The following is a 23,883-nucleotide window of genomic DNA, read 5'->3' on the forward strand; positions in this document are numbered from 1 at the left end:
CCTGAAGCGTATGTAACCTGAGGTACCACTGTACTTTATATGTAAAGCAAACCCAGTCTCAGTGAACACATTATAAAAGGTGATTTCTCCACACCCCTGTATGCTCACAATTATTCAGGCGTCTACACACAAACTAGATGTACTACTCTTTCTTGCACCTAGAGTGGAAGATGGGGCTCATGTGAACCTGACGCTCTCCTAGCCTCTTTCCTGTAACAATAAACCATGGTTTATCATAATGTCCTGCCGCCAAAGTCTGTCGCAAGATTTATTAGGACAAGTCCTTCCCATCTTTCTTCAGATTAACCTCCAAGATGAAGTCAGCAAGAGTATAAGGATATCTGCTCCTGCATTTGGAAGATTAATGCATTAAAATGTTTTCAAAATGTAGTAAAAGTGTGGGAAAGATTTTGTGTCAGTTGGACTGCAGTTACGAGTGCCAAACAATGGCACTTTTCAGAAGCAAAAAGAATGCTTTCCTTGGCCACAATGCAATTTTAAGATGTAAAACATATGCATCCCAAGAGTCATGTCTATGGCCCCATGTAGGTACATTACATGTGCTCCCACTCTACTGCTGGTCCACTGGAACTGACATTCTAACCGTTGAAAGGCAAGTATGGGGGGTGGGGGGGGTGAACGCGAGAGTCTAGAATATCTTACACGCTATTTCTCCAAACCTTTACTAGAACTATGCTTATCTTGGTCACTTGCCCAGTTTTAGCAGCAAAGTTGTTTTTACTCTAATCTACCTTCATTAGTCACACTAGAATTCTGCAACCATCCCTCTGATGTAGAGATAAAAACGGAACCTATAAAGTGAAGATCTAGGTTTCAATTATACAAACAGCTCAGTTGGTAGAGCATGAGGCCTCTTAAGCTCAGGGTCGTGGATTTGAGCCCCACACTGGGCAAAAGACTCCTGCATTTCAGGATTGGACTAATGACCCTTATGGCCCCTCTACAATTCTGATGATTCTATAACAGAAGAAGGTGGTCACCTCAGCAAGACTAAGTTTCGTGTAAATAACACTCATTTTACCAAGCAGAACTCTCAATTTATGCAGAAGTGCCTTCCCCTGCATAGGGAAATTTTAATGTTTGATGTCTTATTGTGGTTTAATTTGTTGGAAGTTGCTCAGAGTGGCTGGGGTAACCCCGTCAGACGGGCAGCATATAAACAACAACAACAACAATTATTATTATTATTATTAAGCGACTTCATCAACACACTCCATAAGTTTGTTAGACAGAGCTGTCAGCATTAAACTGCTTTAAAATAAAGCAAGATGCACATCTCTTAATAAATACATTTGAACCTTATTGTTTTTCCACAAGAGACCTCTTCAGTTAGTACAATTTTTAGGTATGAGAGGGGAAAGAAGAAGACGTGCCTCCATTAAGCTCTGCGTCCTGGGTTCCCCCTACTACCAGGTCTATGGTTGGAGGAGCAGGACACCAGAGGTTCCACAGCTGGGAGCCACAGTTTGGGACTCTGCCCTACCAGGCAAGCTGGAGCTTAATAGGGATCAGTGCCAGCTCCATCAGCTCCTCCAGTCACACCAGGAGCACAGGTGCTCAGCTGATCTGTTCTTCCTCTCCTAACCCTATCTCTAACTCAAAATAATCAGGCATATTAATTCTCACATTGAAAGGAGAGGAGGAGTAGGCTAAGGCAGTCATGAAACCACTACAGTTAAGAAATTGCATGGTGGGTATCCAGTTCTGAAAGTGCATCTTATGCGGATTGTGCACAAAACAATATAGCACTTTCAGACTTCAAACACATGACTGTGTTGATAAGCTCTTTGTAAGCTGTTTAGTGACCACTGGAATGCTGGTTTTTGAAACTAAAGCAATGTGACAGGACAGAGATCTGCTTCATATTTTCAGCATTCCAGAATGACTTCAGATATGAGCAAAGTAAACCTTTCAAAGCCACTGTTCCAGGGGGCCATCTTCCCAGGTATCTGAAGCAAGTAAGTTTGGTGCAAAATTTCATAATGTGCAAACAAACTTGTGCACTTTGGAAAAGCTGGGCCAATTAGGAACCAAACCAACCTCTGCCCAGGAATTTGGTTTGTAATTAGTTTGGCTGAGCTCCAGCCACCCCCAGCCTTCCTGGACTTCAACTTCTATTCTTGCCCACACTTAACTTGCAAAGGGAAAGTGAAGAACTAGCTATAGTGAAAGCTGAGGACAACAATTTCTCCTTTTTTGCTTCCTATCATGCTTAGCAGCTCTCCCTTGCAGCCAAGAACACTGAGATTTGTAGTTTTATATCCTCCTGGCTGACTCCACACATCCTACTTTGTCCGAGCCTTCCCCAATAATCACCCATAAGTAGAATTTTGGGAAATAAAATGGGGGAAATTCCATGAATGCTACCCGAAGCTCCTTGGCAAAAGGATGATACCATCTGCTGTTTGGTGCAACATTTGCCCATGTTTTGTTTTTTTTCTTTGAGAAGGTTATGCCCCCACTTCTTCAGTGCAAAATACATAGTTTTTAAAATAATAATAATAACAACAACAACCCAGGAAATACAAGTACACCTTTCCCACTGCTTTACAAATTCTATCCCCATTGTGTGGACAGCCAAGCATATCAGGCACTGAACATAGTCGCACAAAGCTTTAAGCCACATTTGCATAGGTGAAAAAATATTAGGAAAGAGCATGCCTTTAACTTTCTGAGGTTCAGTACAAGACATGGAAGATTCTACTACCATTCTTTTAACATAAGAACCACCATGCTGGGTCAGGGAAAAAGGATAATCAAGTTAAGCATTCTGATTCTGAGGTATCTTTGGGAAACTCACAAACAAGGAGCAACAGTCCACACCCAGGGATTCTTCCCCAGCTGCTGGTTGTCAGAAGCATGCTGCCTCTGAATCTGGAAGCAGCATATACGGCTAAAAAATGGCTTTAAAAGAAATTAAGACAAATTCATGGGGCGTAAGTCTCACAGTGCAATCTAGGCATGCTTACTCAGAAGGAAGCTTTACTGCATTCAACAGTACAGTACTTACTCCAAGTGTACGTGTGTATAGGACTGAAACCTATTGGCCACCAAAGTTCTCCCATGTTGGCAAGGCAATCACCCTCTCACAAGATTAACTTTGGAAAGGGTAAAATGTCTGGAACCCATTTTTGATGGGATACATAAAATTTGCATATGTGAAACAGTTCGTGTTAAAGTGGTCTACAAAATTTCACCCATGTGTCAAGATTAATCTTGAATCTGTTTTCTTAATTCCTCTCAGCATCCTCCTTAAGTTTGTGAAAATATTTGGCTTGTTCTATTCTATCTGTGCGTGCATGTTAACTTTAAAGGTTATACAAAAAGCACAAACTGTATGTCGTACATCAAGAGGGAGGGGAAGGGTAGCAAAGGAGGAATTGGCCGATGGTTAAATTATCACTGGTAGGAAGAGCAGGGTTGAAAGGGTTTTTGAAAGTATGGCATACTTTATGGACGGTCCTCAGTCATTGCAGCTTAACTGCCAAAAGACCTCTCACACACTACAACCATTGAAGTTGCTTCCAACTCTTGACACACTAGGATTTTGTAGTTATGCACATATTTTTTTTTTTTTAAATAGTTTTTATTACATTTTTTCCAGATACATACAAAAAACAGCGAAAGAAAGAAGAAAAAAAGAGAATCAAAAGATATGAAAAAAAAGTAAAAAGAATCATACCCCTTCAACATCTTGTTTCAACATTCCATCGAACTTCCCCACATCTCCCGCACAAAGCATTCCCAACAATAAATTTATCAGCAAATTGTAACCTTGTTTCATGTGTTTCTTTGGTACTTTTGATAGCAATTTAAGTTTAAATCCCTTATTGTCCATTTATTCTAAAAACAAGATGTATTGTCCTTTTCAACATTTAAACTTTGATCCCTTCAATATTGTTATCCAATTTCATAAATATTACGCTCTCATTGCTGGGGCTAGCATTTCCAATTTATGGTCAGTTTATAGTTCATATAACTTATAAAATTTTTGCAAATAGTTCTTAAATTTTTTCCAATCCTCCTCCATTGCTTCTTCTCCCAGGTCTCGGATTCTGGCAGTCATTTCGGCCAACTCCATGTAGTCAATCAGTTGCGTTTGCCACTCTTCCAGCGTGGGTAAATCTTGAGTCTTCCAATGTTTGGCGATCAAAATTCTTGCTGCAGTGGTAGCATACATAAAAAACGTTCTATCCTTCTTTAAGACCTTTTGGCCGACCATACCCAAGAGGAAGGCCTCCGGTTTTTTAGGAAAGGTGTACTTGAACACCTTTTTTAACTCGTTGTAGATCATTTCCCAGAAGGCCTTCACTCTTGGGCAAGTCCACCAAAGGTGAAAGAATGTTCCTTCAGCTTCCTTGCACTTCCAACACTTGTTATCAGACAAATGGTATATCTTTGCAAGCTTGACTGGGGTCATGTACCACCTGTATACCATTTTCATAATGTTTTCTTTCAAGGCATTACATGCCGTAAATTTCATACCGGTGGTCCATAACCTTTCCCAGTCTTCAGCCATAATATTGTGACCAATGTCTTGAGCCCACTTTATCATGGCTGATTTAACTGTCTCATCCTGTGTATTCCACTTAAGCAGCAAATTATACATTCTCGATAAAACCTTGGTTTTTGGTTCTAACAACTCTGTCTCTAGTTTCGATTTATCCACCTGGAATCCTATTTTTTTATCCAACTTAACAACCTCGTTAATTTGGGCATAGTGAAACCAATCTTGCACCTTATCTTTTAAATTTTCAAAGCTCCGCATCCTCCAATTGTCACCAACTTTTTCTATTAGTTCCCAATATTTCGGCCAGCCGGTCTCCATATTGGGTTTTTTCCACGCCTTAGCCTCCACTGGTGATAACCACCTCGGAGTCTTACTTTCAAGTAAGTCTTTGTATTTCAACCAGACCATGAAAATTGCTTTCCTGACAATATGGTTTTTGAACATTCCATGCGTTTTTGCCTTGCCGTACCACAGATAAGCATGCCATCCTAGCGAGTTGTTAAAACCTTCCAGGTCTAGGACATCTGTATTCTCTAATAAAATCCAATCTTTCAACCAGCAGAAGGCTGCCGCCTCGTAGTATAACCTTAAGTCTGGCAGGGCAAACCCCCCTCTTTCTTTTGCATCAGTTAGTATTTTAAACTTTATTCGGGGCTTTTTGCCCTGCCAGACAAACTTTGAAATGTCCCTCTGCCACTTTCCAAAACATTCCATTCTGTCCACGACCTGCAAGGTTTGAAATAAAAACAACATTTTTGGCAAAACATTCATCTTAACAGCAGCAATTCGGCCCAGCAAGGAAAGCTTCAGTCTCGACCATGTTTCCAAATCTTTCTTAACTTCTGACCAACATTTCTCATAGTTGTCCTTAAACAAGTTCAAATTTTTAGGCGTCAAGTTTACCCCCAGGTATTTCACCTTCTTAACCACAGCTAACTCTGTTTCCTTCTGAAACCCCTCTATTTCTAAGGGCGTTAAGTTTTTCCCCAAAACTTTAGTCTTTTGTTTGTTTAACTTAAATCCTGCCACCCGACCAAATTCTTGTATCAGTTCCAAAACTCTTTTTGTACTAGATTCTGGCTCCTGTAATGTTATTACTAAGTCATCTGCAAATGCTTTCAGTTTATATTGTTTCACTCCGACCGTGATCCCCTGTATTTGCCGGTCCCTCCTAATCATGTTCAGCAAAACCTCCAGGACTGATATGAATAATAGGGGGGATAGGGGGCACCCCTGACGTGTTCCTTTTTCAATATAGAATTCCTCTGTCACCACATTGTTCACTATCAACTTAGCTTTTTGTTCTGAATAAATTGCTTCTATGCCATTTTCAAACCCTCGTCCCACTCCCATCCCTTCCAAATTTTTCTTCATGAATTTCCAAGAAATATTGTCAAAGGCCTTCTCAGCGTCAATAAAGATTAGCACTGCTTTAGTGTTAATATTTGTTTGTAAAAGTTCCAGAATATCGATAATATTCCGAGTATTATCAAACAAATGCCTGCCAGGAAGAAAGCCTGCTTGGTCCTTATGAATTACTTCATTTAAAACCTTTTTCAATCTACTTGCCAAAATGTCTGCAAATATTTTGTAATCCACATTTAGGAGTGAGATGGGACGGTAGTTCCTAAGTTGAGTCTTTTCAGTTTCCACTTTGGGTATCAGTGTGATGAAAGCTTCTTTCCACGTTTCCGGTGCCCTTCCTCCCCCCAAAATCTGGTTGCAAACCTCCATTAATGGTAAAGTCAAATGGTCTTTTAATGTCTTATAATATTTGGAGGTAAGTCCATCTGGGCCTGGGGATTTGCCCAGCTGCATATTCTGAATGGCATCCTCAATTTCCTGTTGTGTTATTTTACAGTCCAAAATTGATCTCTTCTCCTGAGACAATTCTGGTAGACCATTGAGTTTCAAAAATTGCTCAATCTCAGACACATCCTCGGGCCCTTGTGTATACAACTTTTTGAAGTATTTCTGGAAACACTTTCTAATTTCACCTGGTTTCTGGATATTTTTCCCTTCCACCTCTAGATTGGTAACATAGTTTAATTTCTGTCTTTTCTTCAACTGCCATGCCAGCAGTTTCCCACATTTGTTTGCTGACTCAAAAGATCTTTGTCTCATTTGTTTAATTTTCCATTCCACTTCTTGGTTTATCAATTTCAGATATTGTGCCTGATGGAATTTAATTTCTCGCAAGATCTCTTTAGATTTTGGTTTAGATCTTAACCTTTTCTCTCCATCACTTATCTTCTCTAGTATTTTATCCTTCTTCCCATTCCAGAGTTTCTTCTTGATAGTATTTTGTTGTATCAGAAACCCCCTCATTACGGATTTTGTAGTTATGCACATAAATACGATTTTCAGTAATGTCTGCATAAGCAGTTAGGGCTGGACTTTCAGTGGGAGAGTTTTTTGTTGTTGGCCCATTGCACAACTTCACACTGCAAATTTTATTGGTTATATTTTAATCTATTATACAAGAACCAGGAACAGCAATTATGAGTCTAATATACACTCCTAGAGGGAGTTTTAAGGCAGGATAACAGCCAACTCTTAGTAATATTAATTTGGTCGTGAAGGGAGTAGTTGAACTTCTTATAGCAGCTGGCTAAAAATGACCCCATGACCTGTAATGGGGTAATAAACCTGCTAATTGTAATCAGACAAGGGAGTGCAGTTGGAGCACAATAAACCCTCAGCATAACAAAAAGGCAGGTTATCTTGAAATGACAATCCAAAAGGTGCTACCCCCAAAAATTGTTGGACTGCAGAAACATTTATGAGCCAATTTCCCTAGGAAGAATTACAGTTCACTATCTAAACAATATATCACATCGTGCAAGCAGGGAAGAGCAAGAGCATTGATAGGGGTGGAAGAAGACTCACTTCTTCACACCCTAATGCTCCATGCTATCTCCTAAAGGGCATGGGTGTCAAAGAGAAGTAGTGGCTTTGCTCCTTCTTTCAGGAGCCCAATCCCACCCTGATTGATCTGCCCTACTCACTGTAATTTATGGGTGAGTTGGTATTGGGGAGGAAAAACAAACCCCTTGGTGAGTTCCAAGGGCAAATATCAGCCCTACCCCAGAGCAATTGTGGGGCCATAGCTTGAGCACAAAATAAGGCAGCAGGCAAACTCCTTGGTGTTCTCCTTGGTGCTGCAACAACCAACCTCCTTTGCTCCATGAGTGCCTTCATAGAACAGGACACTCGGATTCCAATAATAAGGTTATTTACTACATGGATTCTGGGTTTCAGAACTCTTATTTGATTAATTACTCTTCTGCTTCTGACCCCAACACAGTTCTCTTTCACCATCTTCCAACTGTGCCCTTTTGCATATTCTCTCACTATTCCTCCTTTCACCCAAACGTAATCTGCAAAAATTTATATTCCATAGCACAAAAGTTCAATATGATTCCTTTATTCCATATCACTGGCAAACAAGCCATGTTGTTGCATCACTGCCGTTATTGTCCAAAGAGAATTCAAGACGTAGATAAGAGGAACTATATTTTTTATGAGTCTACTTTCCACTAAACTAAATTTTTAATTCACCTATGAATTTCCAGTACATGATCAAACAGAGAGTTAGTAATTATGTTTGGAGATTAAAAAAAGAGAAGAGTTATAATGGAAAATAGTATTTCTACATATGACCAGTAACCAAAGAACTCCAACACACTTATTCATTATCTCTCTCACATACAGTCTCTCTCCCTCATCTACTCACATGCATGAAAAGTTGACAAACTCTAACATTCCCAATATTGCATTATTATTCCACTTGATCCTGCCCCACATAAACTAATAAGAAGGTCTAATGAAAGAAACAACCCAAATACATTATGGATGTTAATCTTTTTACCAATTGATGCATTAATTTTAAATTAGGCATTGTTACTGCAGAGTTTTCATTACAATGTATCATTTTCTATCAAAAAATGGAAAAATTGGGTTAATCCTAAACTTTAAATACAGCTCTGAAATATATTTTACAGATTTCATATATTGTGTGCGCTACTGCGGAGTTGGGTCAGGTGACATAAATATATCCCACTCTGGAAAAGATATCCCTTTTCCCCAGCCAAGAAAAAAAGGCTGAGGGGGGGGGGGAATGGCAATAGTAACAAATCACCAAAGCCTAAACAAAATTATTTTTTGTTTCGCCTTTAGCATACCCCTTTGGTTTGAATTTCATAGAATATTTATCCTCTTGAGTGATTGGAATATAAAAGCATCATGACCTCCCAACCTCTCTGGAATCTACACAAACTCTGAGAAATGACATAAATAAAACATTAAGCCAAGCCAACTGAAAAGTGTTGCTTTGTAATGTCCCTTAACCTCAGAGGGGCTACAAATAACAGGTGACTGGAAATGTCTTCCCAAAAAGTGTAATCATTTTTATCAACTTATTCTTAATTGCAACAAGCATAAAATGCTCCCAGACACTGAAAGTAAAGGGATATGCTCTATGGCAGTGTTTCCCAACCTTTTTTGGGCAAAGGCACACTTGTTTCATGAAAAAAATCTCGAGGCACACCACCATTACAGCCCCGTGACGTCAGCGCGCAGCGTCACGCCGGGAGGGACATGAATTGCTAGCAAATTACATAATCACCTCCTTGAGGGCTGGCTCATCTTCTCCGAAGGCAGAACCCCATTAATTAACAGCACAGACTCACACCATAGCCAAGACGAGGGGGGAAAACCTCAGTCATGCACAGTCATGCACATGTGGGGGCTAAATGAGGACGAAGACCGGGCAGAGAGCAGGGTTCAAATCACCCCACCTGGCCAGGACAATCCCTGGGTGCTCCCTTGGGCCACTCGCCTGACCCACCTCGCAGGGCTGTTGTTGCGAGGATAACACGGGGAGAACCACGCGCGCCCCCAGGAGCTCCTTAGAGGAGAAAGCGGGCGATGAATGCAATGCACGAAATATATGAGAGGCGACCAGGTTTTGCAGGTGAGGGGCCCCCGCCAGCCTCCGCTTCCAACACCCAGCGCAACGACGCCGAAGTTTCCCCCCGGGCTCAGCTCGGGGAGCAGCGCTGCTCCCCCCCCGGCTCCCCTTCGCCCTCCTGGCTCTCTCTGCCGCCCACTGGGGACCCCCCTCACCTGCCAAGTCCGGAGCGCCGGTGGAAGTTGCATGCATGCATGCAGGGCGCCGCGTTGCCATTGCATTGCACTGCACGCAACGCCTGCACGCATGCATTGCCTCGCACGCACGCCAAGGGGTCTCCCCGCGGTCCGATGCGTCCCCTCCGGCGCGGATGCAGCATTGCAAAAATAAAAAACCCCCGACGCAGCCCTACCTGGGGGGCAGCCTCCGCCGCTCCGCCTCCGCGGGGATCCCCGGGCTCCATCCTGCCGCCCGATCTCTGCCGGGGCGCAGGCAGGCTGCGCGGGGTCTGCGCGGAAGAGCCCCTGCCTGCCCGGCTGCCGCCGCTGCGCTCATTCCATGGCCGGGAGAAGAGCGCTTCAAACAAAACGCCCGGCCCGCCAGGCCACGCTGGGAAACGTAGTTCGCGCACCCCGCGCGGGCGCGGAGCCCAAGGGTGAGGGGACTACGGATCCCGGCAGCCCCCGCGCCGGGGACGGAGGGGGAGAGGCTGGGTGCAGGGATGGAGGGACGGGTGGGCGAGCAAGTGAGTGAGTGGCAGCCGCCAAGCCTTGGCCGAGAGCCAGGAAGGGCCTCCCCGGAGGAGGAGGGAGGCGCAGAGCGGGAGGGAGGGAGGGAACCCCAGGGGTCATCTAGTGACGGCGCCCCAATCGAAAATTTGACTTAAAAAAAAAAATCTTTCGAATTTTTTAATTTTTCCCGCGGCACACCAGGCAACATCTCGCGGCACACTAGTGTGCCGCGGAACAGTGGTTGGGAAACACTGCTCTATGGCAACCATTCATAAAGTTTTTAATTTATGAGGTTCTTACTCAAGTGCCCCAAAACTGCACATCCTAAATCTGCCAAAGAAAATAGTGTAAGGACTATTCTTTTAAGAGATGACTACAAGGGAAAAATGTTCCAAACTATCTTTCTTCCAGAATAGATTCTAGTACTTTCAACCATACAGTTCCACCACACAGTTTCAAATACTTTATTATGCACTTCCAACTATACTAAAAGCTGTGCAAGATATATAAAAAAAGTCGTGCCTCTGTGCAAGCAGTTCAGAATTTGGAACATATTGACTTTGTTCATGCTTCATGGTATGACATAGTATAAAACAAATAATGGTTTACTTTGAATGAATGAGCAAGTGTGCTGGTGCATCATTAAGCATTGTTTATTTTCCCCTTCCCATACCTTTTCTTCCTTGCATTTCATTTCCCTCTTTTTTTCCTGCTCATTTTGCTTTCTCAAACAAGTTGTCTGTGGGTTTGAATAGAGAGAAGACTGAAAGTATAAGGAATGCTCCTGTTCACTGTTGCAGCTAGCCAGCCTTGCCATCTTCCATTCCACCTCTCACCCAGTTTTTGTTTTTTCATGTTGTCCCTCCAGAGTCAACCATCATTCTGCTGCCAATAAGCATGTTCAGTCCTTATTGGGCTATTTGGGGACTCCCCACCCCTTGGGTTCTTTCTGTTAGAATTCCTGATCTGTGATTGCAGTCATGGGATTGTTGTCTATCACGTGACAGTGTATGTTTTGACTCCACAGAGTGGGAAGTGACGGAGACAGGATGTTTGTGTTACTGACTTCCGTGAAGTGGGACTATTATCCTTTGTTCTTTCTCTTTGCTGTCTGATGCTAGAGAGAGAGGGAGCCATGTTGCAGTGCTCCGTGTGTGTTTATATGTAAATAAAGTAGATTAGACGAAATGCTGAGTTGCTGAGGTCTGTTACGCAAGCTGCGAAGACTCTGCAGATCACTAAGTGTGCCGATGTCTGTTGGCATCGGTCGCTGTGATGTTCAGGCAGAAGAAAGCTTTTGAAGCTCCTGAACAATCGACTAGGAGGGAGGGAACATGCCAGTCGGGCATGTGTCTCTACCGGGGTCCTACTTGAGTGTAGGACGAGCTCCTGACACTTTCCCCTACAGCATTGGGAGTTTTGGGGGGACTTCTGCAAACCTTGTGGTTTACCCAACCTACCAATATCTTCATGGTGTGTTAGGATGATGCCATTTTGTCTACATAAGAGACCAGCACCAGAAATAGAAGGGATGCCATTAAGATAAGACTGGTGGAATTAAATGGGGATGAAGAAAACAATGCATACAAAATTGCATCAAGCAATCCTACTGATTTCTACTTTACATTTATAATTTTAATATAATAATTTCAAAAGGCCAGAAAACCTAGTACTAATTAATCTCATTTTTCATTAAAATATTCCTAATCTATTCCATGCTGTTAAATACTTAGTTTTCATATCCTTCTCACAGACCCTAAACTTGCCTCCCTACTTCCTCCTCAGTAGTTCGAATCAACTTAGTTCTATCAACTCTCCAAGACCCCCCCCCTTTCCTGTCTCAAATCACTAACCAAAACCATCAGTATGTTTGTCTTTTCCCATCTGATGCACTTTAACCAGCTCCCCCTCTCTTATCTTTTTCCTCCCCAAGTAATCATCTCATTTTTCCTTCTCCCACATTTCAGCTGCGGCCTTTCCTCTCACCACTCCACATTCATTCTGCTCTCTCCCCCACGTTCTCACTGCATGCCTTCCCACCTACCTTAAGCCACTCTGCATAATTTCTCATTACTTCCTCCCCAGAGATAAATGCAGACACTGCAGCCCACACTACATCCTAAAAAAAGTACTAACTGACTTGACTAGGCAACACTTGCATATTTCTAGATTTTAAAACTAGATAAACATAATAATGCAACATGAGCAAGTAGTAGTTAAGTGAAGATGAAGTTTGCAATTTAGAATAGGAAACTGGGTGTTTTTTCAAATGTATTTTTTTAATCAGATGGTTCTGATTAATTATGTTCCAGGTGTTGAAGGATTAGCTGTATAATAATCTTAGCATGGAATGATCCAAGAAGGGAAATGGGATGAGAGAAACAGATCCTTTCGCTAGAAAAATGGGTGCTAAATTGCATGGTGCATTATCTGCCAAAGAGGGAATGTGTCTGAGTAGAGAAGGAGTGGCAGAAGCTGTGCTTCTGCAAATAATTTCTTCTTTGTCTTGCCTCTTCCGTTCTACAATGGAGACAATAAAGCATCTCTCCTGCCTTCCCCCAATCTTTTCCCTCCATGCTCAGAGGAAGGAAGAAACACACTGATTATGAAGTGATGGAGTGAGAAGGGATCTTTGGTATTTCCAGGGAGATTGGGTGAAGAAGAAATGAGATGGAGTATTAATTTATTTCCCAGGTTACTGAAGTATCCAGTGACTGTGGAGGGGGACAGAAATGAAATCCCCATGAAACTTCACTGGACATTTCAGAAACTGTTATTTGCTTCTCATAAATTAAAAAAATCCCTGGTATTTCTAGGAAAGACAGGAGGGATGTTGAGACAGAGTGTGTATGTATGAATGAATGAATGGAGTTGAATGCTCTGCTTACATGCATGTACATGGATCTGGCTGTGTGTATGAGAGAAAGAATGCATGTAAGAACTACTGCAGGTCTGTGGAATTCTACTTTTTCATATAACGAAGTAAAAAAAAAAATCATTCAAGAATGACATTGCAAAAATGAGTAATCATGTATTTACTAATACCTCTTAATAATTCCATTTATTGAACAGAAATGAAGAATTTCCATACAGGTTTTTTTATATGTTCACTGTGGTGAAATTGGGGCTTCCAGCAACAAACAAACAAAAAGAACTCACAGGTGCTAGTCAACTAAGCTGTTATCAAAGTACTTGCTAAAATAATTAACCCAACTTGGTCATGTTCATTAATTTCAGTGGGTTTATTTTGAGTAAAACTTAGTTGAATATAATCCCATATTTTCTTTTGAAACAAAAGAAATGTTCAGCTGAGGTAAAGAAGTACTTTTGATGTCTTCAATATCCCATAAAAAAACACAAAGAGACAAGAATGTCAATCCAAACAAGTGATATTACGTTGCCACAAATTAACAGACCATTAACTAGACTCCACTGATCACTTTAGGGTTTTCACCATTACTGTTTTATGTGCCTGCTTGGCAGTGGCAATTTTACATTTACAAAAGTATCTTAGCAGCAAACAGTGCCCCCCCCCCCACTAAAAGCCTCTTGTTTTATTACTACTCCTCGGTTCTGGCATCATCAGATACCATCTATGACTATAGGGAGAAAATACGTTTGCCAATCAGAGAGTTACAGTTTTAAAACGAAGCCAGTCCAGTTCCCAGAGGAAGAGATTGGATTCATAAATCTCAGAGACCATTAAACACAGCTTATTTTTATAGTTCCTTATAATCCCAAGTCTTCAGAGAAACCAGATCTTTATTGCTATCATCCTCTGGAACTCCAATACAGTGTACAAAAAGAAGCTGAAGAATTTGTAAACTTTATATCCAATATTCACTTGTTACTTGTTATTTCCAACGACAGATATTCAGAAATAAGTGGGGTGTACAAGAGGCAAAGATTTTAAAACACAACTCCTATAAATATTCAAACAAAAATTGAAAAGTGTGAATATCACGTTAATTTACAAACCCAGAATAAAACTCTTTGTATGAATTAATGCTTCAGTACATTCTCATCTGTAATGTTTGGGTGGGTACACTCCAGGATTCTCAAATTTATCCCCGCAAATGTTAACGTGTGCCATCATCACTCACTCTAGTTTCAATTTCACTTTAATATATAAAATAATAAAATAAGGAACGTTGTAAAAAATATTGTAAAAACAAGTCAAAGAGAACTGTTACATCTGAAGTACTCCTGGGGACTCATTTATCGTACATTCTTGGTGGTCCTGCCCTCGGGTCAATTTTTGTGTGTGTGGATGAATGGGTTTCTTATACATCTCAAGACTCCATATACTTCTCATCACAGGTTGTTCCTATTAAGATAGGGAGCTGGTCAAGGATCATAGCCATACATATGGATCAACAAATGACAAGGAACCATTAGGAATGGCAGTGTCAAGAATACCTTGAGGACCTTTTACCCACAACACAGACTTTGTCTTGTTGAAAGCAGGAAGGCGCTTGTTTCTCGGACGTGGAGTCTAAAGCAAATGTGAAATATAAGCCTTTGGCACAACCCCCAACTCACATTCGTATCAAAGGTTGTTCTGGGGGGAATTCTCCTTTTCATAAGGCTCATTTTCAATGTCTAAACATAGGGGAAAGCAGAGGAAACACATGTACACAAATGGAAGTCCAGCCAACCCTAAGAACATGCATAATTAAAAGCAATAGTTGCAAAATCAATTCATTAGCTAACAGAATGTATGCAGATATGCTGTTTCAAAATCTACTAGCTTCCTTTGTGAGAAACAGTTATTAAGAATATTAACAGCACTAATAAAAATGATATTACAATCACTAATATCTCATTTTATACATGTATTCATAACTAGGTGCTGTACCCCTCATCACTTCACTTGCCAACTCTGTTTACCCCCCCTCCCCAACCCTGTCCCTTTTACACCTTGCTCAAAAAACCTCACCCTCAGCTCACCATACCTCCAAGGCTTGCCTGGGTCTGCCTGCTCACTCCTCCACCTTCTAGTTCCCTTCTCCTCACTTTTCCTGGACCTGTACCTATATTCTACATATCCCTCTTTCTCCTCACCTTGCCTAGGTTGATGGCCCAGCAGGCTGTCTCACTGAAGTATAAACTACCACCTGCCTATGACCAAGTGAACTGCAACTGACAACATGCTTATGATTTTATATATAAGAGAGAAATGTCATTACGTGGCTTGTAATTTCGGTGATTGTGAGCACCCACCCCAAAAGAGCTTTAAAGTTTGCAGTTCAACCCTATGGTAAGGTGAGGAATACATAAGTCCCAAATAACTTCATGCACTAGTGCACACAAGCCACTGCCCATCTCTTAACCAGTTGTGTGTTAACATTAAAAGAAGGGCCAGAGCTCAGTGGTAAAGCGCATGTTTTGCATTTTTTAAAGTCCCTGGCTCAATTCCAGGTATCTCAGATAGGATAGGGAAGGATTCTTGCCTGATATCCTAGAGAACCATGCCAGCCATGGTCTGATTTGGTGTAAGACAGCTTCATTTGTTCCATATTTAAATAAGTGTGTGTGTGTGTGTGTGTGTGTGTGTGTGAATGAGGAAGAGAGAGCACTATGAGACTTGCACTTTTGTGAGGCCCTCTCCTATCCTACAAAACATTTGCTCTTATTCTGCTTTGATCCCCATGACTCCACAGCTGTTAACGTATATTATCTTTAATCGGGATTTAAAGTTGGCTTTTAAAAAAAGAGCAAACCCTGGATTCACATTAGCCATAGTTAAGGCTTACACAAGAAGAGAGGGTCTGGGGAAAATAGCATGTAATCCTGAGTTTTGCACTCTATGACAAAAGACTGGAAAACATGTTTACAATGCACCTACAAGTGCAACTCAAAATAGATTACATAGCTAACTGCAAAAATGTTATTCTAGCTTCTAAAGCCATTGAGCAGGCAGCTACAGAAAAATATTTATTTCAAAATAAAAACATAGTTTTTAGGTATCAAATTCTATCATATGGAAAGTATTTGTTTAGACAGACCATTTACATTAACTCTGAAACACAACTTGATGTACCATATAAAAAGGGGGCCGTTTCTCTGCTTTAATATATATTACATGGTATTGCGATATTTTGTAGGCAGAAAAATATACCACGGGATATAAATATACCACAGGACGTAGAAGCCGAGCCCTGTCCACCCAAAAGCATCACTTCCCTTAGCAACCACCCCACTGTTGTTGAACACTGAGGTCTTTGACAACTTCTCTGTGTGTCACACTGCTCTAAGCATAATCTGAAAGAATTGCTTGCAAATTCAAGACTGAGACAGGAAGTGAGATTAGAAATAAAATTCTTCTGCAAAGCTGATATTTCTGCCAGACCTAGCAAGTTGCTTAAAGAAAGCATTATGCACATAAGAAGTTCCATTATTAAGCAACTTCAGGCATACTGCCTTGTGGAAATTCTATTTTTTCTGCATAACCAAGAATCTATAAATCCCAAACAATTCTGAATATACCTACAAAAAAGTTTAGAGAAAACCTCAATCTGCAGTATTTAGCCTCTTCTTGTGTTAATGTTTTATAGTCAGCATGTGTTTCCCTCTTTATTTTCTCTTCCCCTCTCCTTCATTGTTTTCACAGCAGCAGATGACGAAATTCTCTCTTCAATGAACCATTTTCATCTCAATTTGTATGGCAAGAAATCATGGCATTACTGATGTCACTCAAATCCATCATGTCCTTGTTTGGACTTTAAAGTGAGATGAGTATTACAGCCCCATGAGTTCTTTTCCAACCAGAATTGTAATATGAGAACTCCTCCCTCCTTGCCTATCCCTCCTCACTCTCACCTGCCTTTCCCATTTTATCTTGTGACAACAGGCACAATATCTTGGAATATTCCAGGTATTAGAGATACGGGAAACTTACTTTTTTCCAAGAGCACCCCAATTCTTTGTATGAAGGCCAGGCACACCTAAAGAGTCCTGAGATGTAGATTCCAAGATAACTGAAAACCAAAGAACTCAGGAATCCTATAAAAGACACATGTTGCAGAGTGCAGAGGTGCCACCACAGCAGCATTTCAACAGACACAGGTAGGGAAGGAAGTTGACCTACAGCAGTGCCTCCATGCTGCCATTACCCGACGAGGTAAATGGGAAAATGGGGGTGAGGAGGTCTGAAATGAAATTGGTTTGTAATAAATAGAACAGCCTATGTATGCTGTGGAGCTTATGTACCGCAGGTATACTGAATGAACACAAACAGGACTCAAAGAAGTGCCTATGCTAAACTACTTCTACAAAGTGCCTACATATTTGCAATAGCAGCTTAAAGTGAAACAGGCAATGCGGCAAGACCTGCATTGGCCATGTCAGGCCAACAAACCACATTCATTATCTGGCACTGACATATAAAATGAATATCGCTGCTTTCTTCAAATTTACAGAAATAATTTAGAGTTTCTCTGTTTCCCCCACCAAATGTAACGTAGATGGTAGAAAATCCCATTAAGATTCAACAGACAGAACTAATAAGCATCAAAGACTGTTTGCTGCTTAAGAAAAATGTGATGGGAATCTGGATACAGGATAAGGATGCCCTCAGAAAGGCGATTTTACGTCTCATATTGCAACAAAATGCTTTTAAGGCACTTGGAAGAGCTGCCATATTTTCTTTAATAACCTCAGAATTATAGCAATCTCTGGAATAATATAATAGTACTGCAAATCCTAAAATTACATTGTAAGACACTAAATATTCCTTGGCAAATGCGAAAATAATTGTCCAGTGAGTTCAGAGGGAAAGCATCTGGACTTGAGGAGGTCTGTCATCTAGGCTATCCATCATCTTTATTTTACATGGCTAATTGTGCTAGGATCCTACTTGAATTTATTTCTCCTTTATAAATAGACTAATTTAATGTGTAGCTTGCCTTGCCTTTCTTCTAAACATAAAAAATTAACAAGTCAAAAGTATTATAGATCAGATATCACCAGTAACCTGAACTTTTAACTCACTGCTAGGTATTCAAAACAATTGTACTGAATACTTGCACACTCAATTTTGAAAAACACAACAGAACAATGAAAGCTAAGTTGTTATTATTATAATATGATAATGCTGTGCCATAATTCCCTTGACCCAAACAAGTGCCTCCATGGCTAAACATGGCCAACCATGTTTAGCTCATAACATGGTGTGGAAAAATGTTGAAAGTATTATTTAATGCATGTGCTTTGAAGGAAAATATATTGTGTGACCTCTGCGACTGTCAAAGTTCAGGGCCTCGTACTGTTAATATGTTGCCTGTTCAGCAGTAGCTGCTTGGTGACAGGTTCTGAGAGCGGAGAAACCACTGGTTTGATAATTTATTAGGCAGGGCCTGGATCAGGCAAATTCATTCCACTTGCTCTGGGCGATAGGAGAGACTGAGTAAGATTCAAGATTCTAGTCAATTGAGAGTAAATTTGTTAGTGGGGAGAGTCAGTTGAGATTTGACAGTTGGGGAACTGGAGAGAAAAGGAGCTGATAAGGGAGGTGAGAGGGGGAAAGACAAGGGGAGAACCTCAGCAGAAAGCTGAGGCCTAAATATTAATATCAAGTTTGTCTCTCTGTTATAATAAAAATTGTAATAATGTCATTGTGCACCCGCCTTGGAGGATTTGTAGTGATGCATCACAATGCTGGATTTGCAAGAAGTCAGGGGAGCAAAATTGAAGGCGGGTTGCACAACAACAGTATCCCTAGTGGTGGTGGCCCAAAGGGCCAAAATAAATGTGATAATGTGTACCCCTGGAAATCCTAGAGTGCACTTCTAATAAAGGAGTTATGGTGACCTATTGCTTTATGAAACTGATGATTTTGCAAGTCCCCCCCCCCCCGGGGCAGGAATATGTGAATCACAAAGATGCAGCTCAAAGCTAGAACAACAGTTGCTACATTGTGCAAATGGCTACACGTAACACAGGCTCCCAACACGCATACTAATACAATGTAACAGCACATGGTGGGAATCAAAGCTTAGCCAACAGAAATTGGTGAGAATCAAACCTGAATCACCATAAATTGCCAGTGCTTATTGCGCATGCGTATTAAACATGAAATAAGGTAATAATTTATTTGACTGGTGAAAATTGAAATGCTTTGTTTGAAATGTTATAAATACCACTGCCCGACCACTGGGTGTGGTTGCAGTTTCGCAGAACAATCTGACTGTAACCTATTGCTTCGCAGTAAACAATGATGGACTCCTAACTCCTTACATCTCTGAGTTTTATGGGCATAAATTCAGAAGATAAGCCATTTTTGGCTTACAACAATAGCATGGGAGCAAGTAGGTATGAAGACTGGGGGGGGGGGAGTGGTGGTTTAAAACAATGGCAGATTGTGTAAAGCAAGGATGAAATGAAATATTTGAGGGCTCTGCATCTTTTCTCTCTCATGATTAACTGGTTAACAACAGCAGCTTCTCTCCATCTACATTCTTAGAGTGGTGCCTGCATGCTTTGTTTTCTAGCTTTCTTCACAAATGTCCAAATGACTTACTTTCTTAAATGAAAGCTAAGAGTCTGGAGCCCCTGCAGGCTTAAAGCCTGTTACACGTGTGACACGCCCTGTCAATGACCTTGGTTGCAAAGGATGGGGCACTACATTTTTCAGTTCTATGAGAAATCAAACACAGAAAGGGTTACAAAACCATAATGCTAGGGACCTTCAGCACTGCTTGTTTGTTAACATTTCACGTATTTCTTGCTCTTAAATATCACATTTGCTCAGGAAACTCCTGTAATGGATTTCACTTTTCTTTACTTTTGAAACACTCCCCTAAATACGATTTTGGAATGCAGTTTTTGGCTATTTGTGGTGGCAAGGATAAAACAAGATGCACCCTTCGACTGCTTTTGGATATTAGTTTTTGACATAGTGCAGTTTTTACCACTTGTTTGCCTTGTACGTAAATAAAGGTCGACTGCGCCACTAGCACTTGCAAAGGGTTTGGAGAACAAAGCATTGCTGATGGATTTCAGTCAATGAGGATGATATTAACTTTCAGCAGAATGAAGGCAAAGAATGAATTAGAATTCCATGACTTGATTAAAAGCCCCTAATTACACAATTATTGCTTGTTAGGACAAGTCTCCTATACAGCTTCTGTCATCAGCTAACAATCAGTTGTGCCCACCTGAAAATTGGGATGTACTGGTAATAATAATTAAAAAACGCTACATGAATATGTTCTTTGTCCATTCCAATACTGTAGCTTCTGGGTTAAATGAAAGGCATGGATCTGTCAAAATAGCTATTTCTTCTTTACTGATCACTTTGCTGCACGTGCCTCACTTTTTGGAGAACTAGCATAAATAGAGGTATTGTTCTGGAATATTAACTTGATGTACAGAAGATTTCCCACTCCATACAACAAAACTTAAAACCTACCAACAACCCTTTAATATCTAGAGACACCATTTGACACTGTGGAGAAGAGTGTGGAGAAGAAATAAGCAGCCTTCTTGCCTTTCTGATATCTAGTCAACATTATTTCATCCAATATACATGTCTAGAGCACTCAAAAAAGAAGGTGTTAATTGAATAGCCTCATTCCTTGCCAACTTTTAAACCACTACTTTATCCAGCTACACTGCTGGCATGTCCTCTGCATCAGGCTTTCAGCTATGTTTCTTTGTGTTTTTCATCAGCCTATCCCCAAAGAGACTATTTTACAAATACTCAATCTCACTCTGTGCTGTTTACCAAAGCTGTGCGCACTCAGACTTCACAGCACGAAGTATCCGCACAGATTTCCATCCTACAGTGATAAAAAAAAATGTTTATTAAAAGAACTCTGCAGTTGAAAAACTGAAACTGTAGTGGTGAATAATGCAATTCAACTGGCTGAAGACAAGGCAAATCCAACCTTCTTGTTCTCTGCTGAAAGGATCTTCCTCCATCCCTTTCCATTCTCAACACATTGCATGATCTCGTGCCACGCTGTCCCCGTCTGCCCACCACTACTCCAGGCCCCCAGCCCTGCATGTTGTTGCACAGCTCTGAGATTGATCCTGGACTGAGCAATGCTCATCTCAGCATAAATGCATGGATGTTTCTCCCAACACACTGAAATGCTAAGACCTATGAATATGGGGCTTAAATCCTACTTCTCTTCTCCAAGCCTCTATAAAACAATGCATCGTTAGATGATACTTTAAAGGAAGTTTGTAAGCAATTGAGAATGAGTAGCTATTTTTTAAAAAATAGTGAAGTTTGTCTGCCTTGCAACACAGGAAAATGATCACATAATGTTGAACACTGGAAGCGGACTGGACTGCTTAAGGCAGGCATGGCCAAACTTGGCACTCCAGCTGTTTTGGGACATCAATTCCCATCATCCTTGACCACTGGTCCTGTTAGCTAGGGATGATGGGAGTTGTGGTCCCAAAGCAGCTGGAGGGCCAAGCTTGGCCATGCCTGGCTTAAGGAAAGTGTTCCCTGTCAAGTGGGAAGTGAATGTTTTCTAAAAAAGAGGTGGGTAAATTGAGTTTATCTAAAATCAAAGAGAGATACAGTGGTACCTCGGGTTAACTACTTAATTCATTTCAGAGGTCCGTTCTTAAACTGAAACTGTTCTTAACCTGAAGCACCACTTTAGCTAATGGGGCCTCCTGCTGCTGCCACACCGCTGAAGCACGATTTCTGTTCTCATCCTGAAGCAAAGTTCTTAACCCGAGGTACTATTTCTGGGTTAGCGGAGTCTGTAACCTGAAGCGTCTGTAACCTGAAGCGTCTGTAACCCGAGGTACCACTGTACTTAATCACAATCACAAAAACACATCCTATCGACCAAGATATTCTGACTTCTGTAGCAGCCTTTGATTGTAGAGAAATTGCAGGTTTTATACACCTTCTTCTTCCTAGTGGTAACAGACCTGAACATAAACTTGATAGTTATCCTTTTATATCTGAACAGATATATTTGTTTGTAACCTTTTAAAATCTTACACAGAAAGCTCCATGTAAGGGGTATCATGTGCCCAAGCTAAAAACATGTGGCTGTTGGAAAAGTAACCCTCTTTCCACCATCATAGCTGTTCCTTTCTCATGTGTCAGGACAGCACTGGATCTACTGCCAAAAGTACTGATCCACATTCAGCCCCCAATCTCTGGTTCCTTTTCCGCCGCAGCTTCAAATCTGGAGCACTCTTTTTTCCTGGTTGTGTTTTCTGATGATATGTCCAACATCCTTACAGGGCATACTAGTGAAAAATGCAGCCAATAGGAACAGCTGTTCTGGGCGATTTGCCAGGATCCACTTTGGCTAGGGATTCCACTGCCCTATAACCTCTTCCCTGCCCAAGGACTTTGCGATGGAGACGGGAAAAGAACTGTGAAAGTGTTGCTGCCATTTCTTGAGTTTGCATGTGATTAAGACATTACCAGCCAGATATGTCAAGATGAGACAGCTCATCTGAAGACTCATTTTAAAAGTTTCTTTCGATGAGGAAGAAATTAATATAATTGAAGAATCAAGTGTTAACCGTGGTAAACATGAACATGTTCTGAGAAACAAGGATAGAATGAAACAATCCTATATTAACTGCTTGAAAGGCTGAAAGTGAAGGAGAGAAGACTGCATTTATGCAGGCAACTTTCTGCTTACATGGGGGTTACGTTCCCGGGGTAGCGCATAAAGCCAAACCACATATAGTCAAAACACATTGGGTTCAATGGCAGGTAGGATTGCCAAAATCCTTTTTTCCAGACCATCCCTTTTCCTCCCATATATATATATATATATATATATATATATATATATATAGCCAAGTGCACAAAGCTGAATGTGTGTAAGCTGCAAGCTACTTACTACAATGCATTTATTTGCACGCTTGACTCTCTCTACAAGCAGGAAGAAGGTGAGGAAAGATGTTGGCTGTTGCGGTGGTCTTTGAGATTCAGGATCTCTACCTCAGGTACCAAAATTGGCCTAGAACATCACACTTACTGTTTTATAGTAATTACTATGAGGTGGTCTGGATGCAGAAAGAATAGGGACTAGTTCCCCAAAAGCTAAGGAGTTGAAAAGTTTCCTTTCTTCCATTGGGGGACAGTGATTCTCATTCTTCTACCCTACTTTGAGAAAAGGAGATAAGAGACACCATGGGAGGGCAAGAATGGAAGTGTTTTGAAGCCATGGTTAAAAGTGGGGTATCTAGGGTTACCATTAACAACAGTGCATATTACCAGCCAGCCAGATCAAGGAGAGGATACCTTTTCCTCATTCCTGTAATCAATATGTGTCATCTTCTTTCACAAAGAAAAACATGAATTGGAAATAAACACACCCAGCATTTTAATCTTTCCCATTATATCAATTAATGTTTTGCTGCATTAGCTAATGGGAGCAGTTCACAGGAAGTATAAAGCCATTGCAGTCAGCAGCGCAGGTGACCTGGGAGCAAAACCTGCTCTCACCACCAGCCAGTACTGACTTTGCTGCCTGGGGCAGGGGGAGGTTTTGCCTTTGTCTCAATAGCATCATGAGCTGCAGTTCCCTTACCTCCTGCCACAGAAGTAAATGACTGTGTTCATTTATACAAGAGAATATAAAGCAGGTGCAGCTTTCTTCCCCCAAAATAAACCATATAATTATTGCCTCCAGGCCACAGGCTTTCAATCAGTGCCAATCAGTTGAACGGTTTTTGGAGCCTTTCAGTGAATAGTTCATTGACCACAAACAAAT

At 41.1% G+C, this 23,883-nt stretch overlaps 1 protein-coding gene across 3 annotated transcripts in view; it reads right to left on the minus strand.

The window, feature by feature from the left end:
- The window catches only part of B3GNTL1 (UDP-GlcNAc:betaGal beta-1,3-N-acetylglucosaminyltransferase like 1), a 173,835-nt gene that overhangs the window by 85,875 nt on the left and 64,077 nt on the right, over positions 1–23,883 (minus strand). The window lies entirely within an intron of this gene.

Source organism: Podarcis liolepis (genome assembly GCF_965112155.1).
Source record: "Podarcis liolepis genome assembly, chromosome: 2".
Classification (NCBI taxonomy): Eukaryota; Metazoa; Chordata; class Lepidosauria; order Squamata; family Lacertidae; genus Podarcis; species Podarcis liolepis.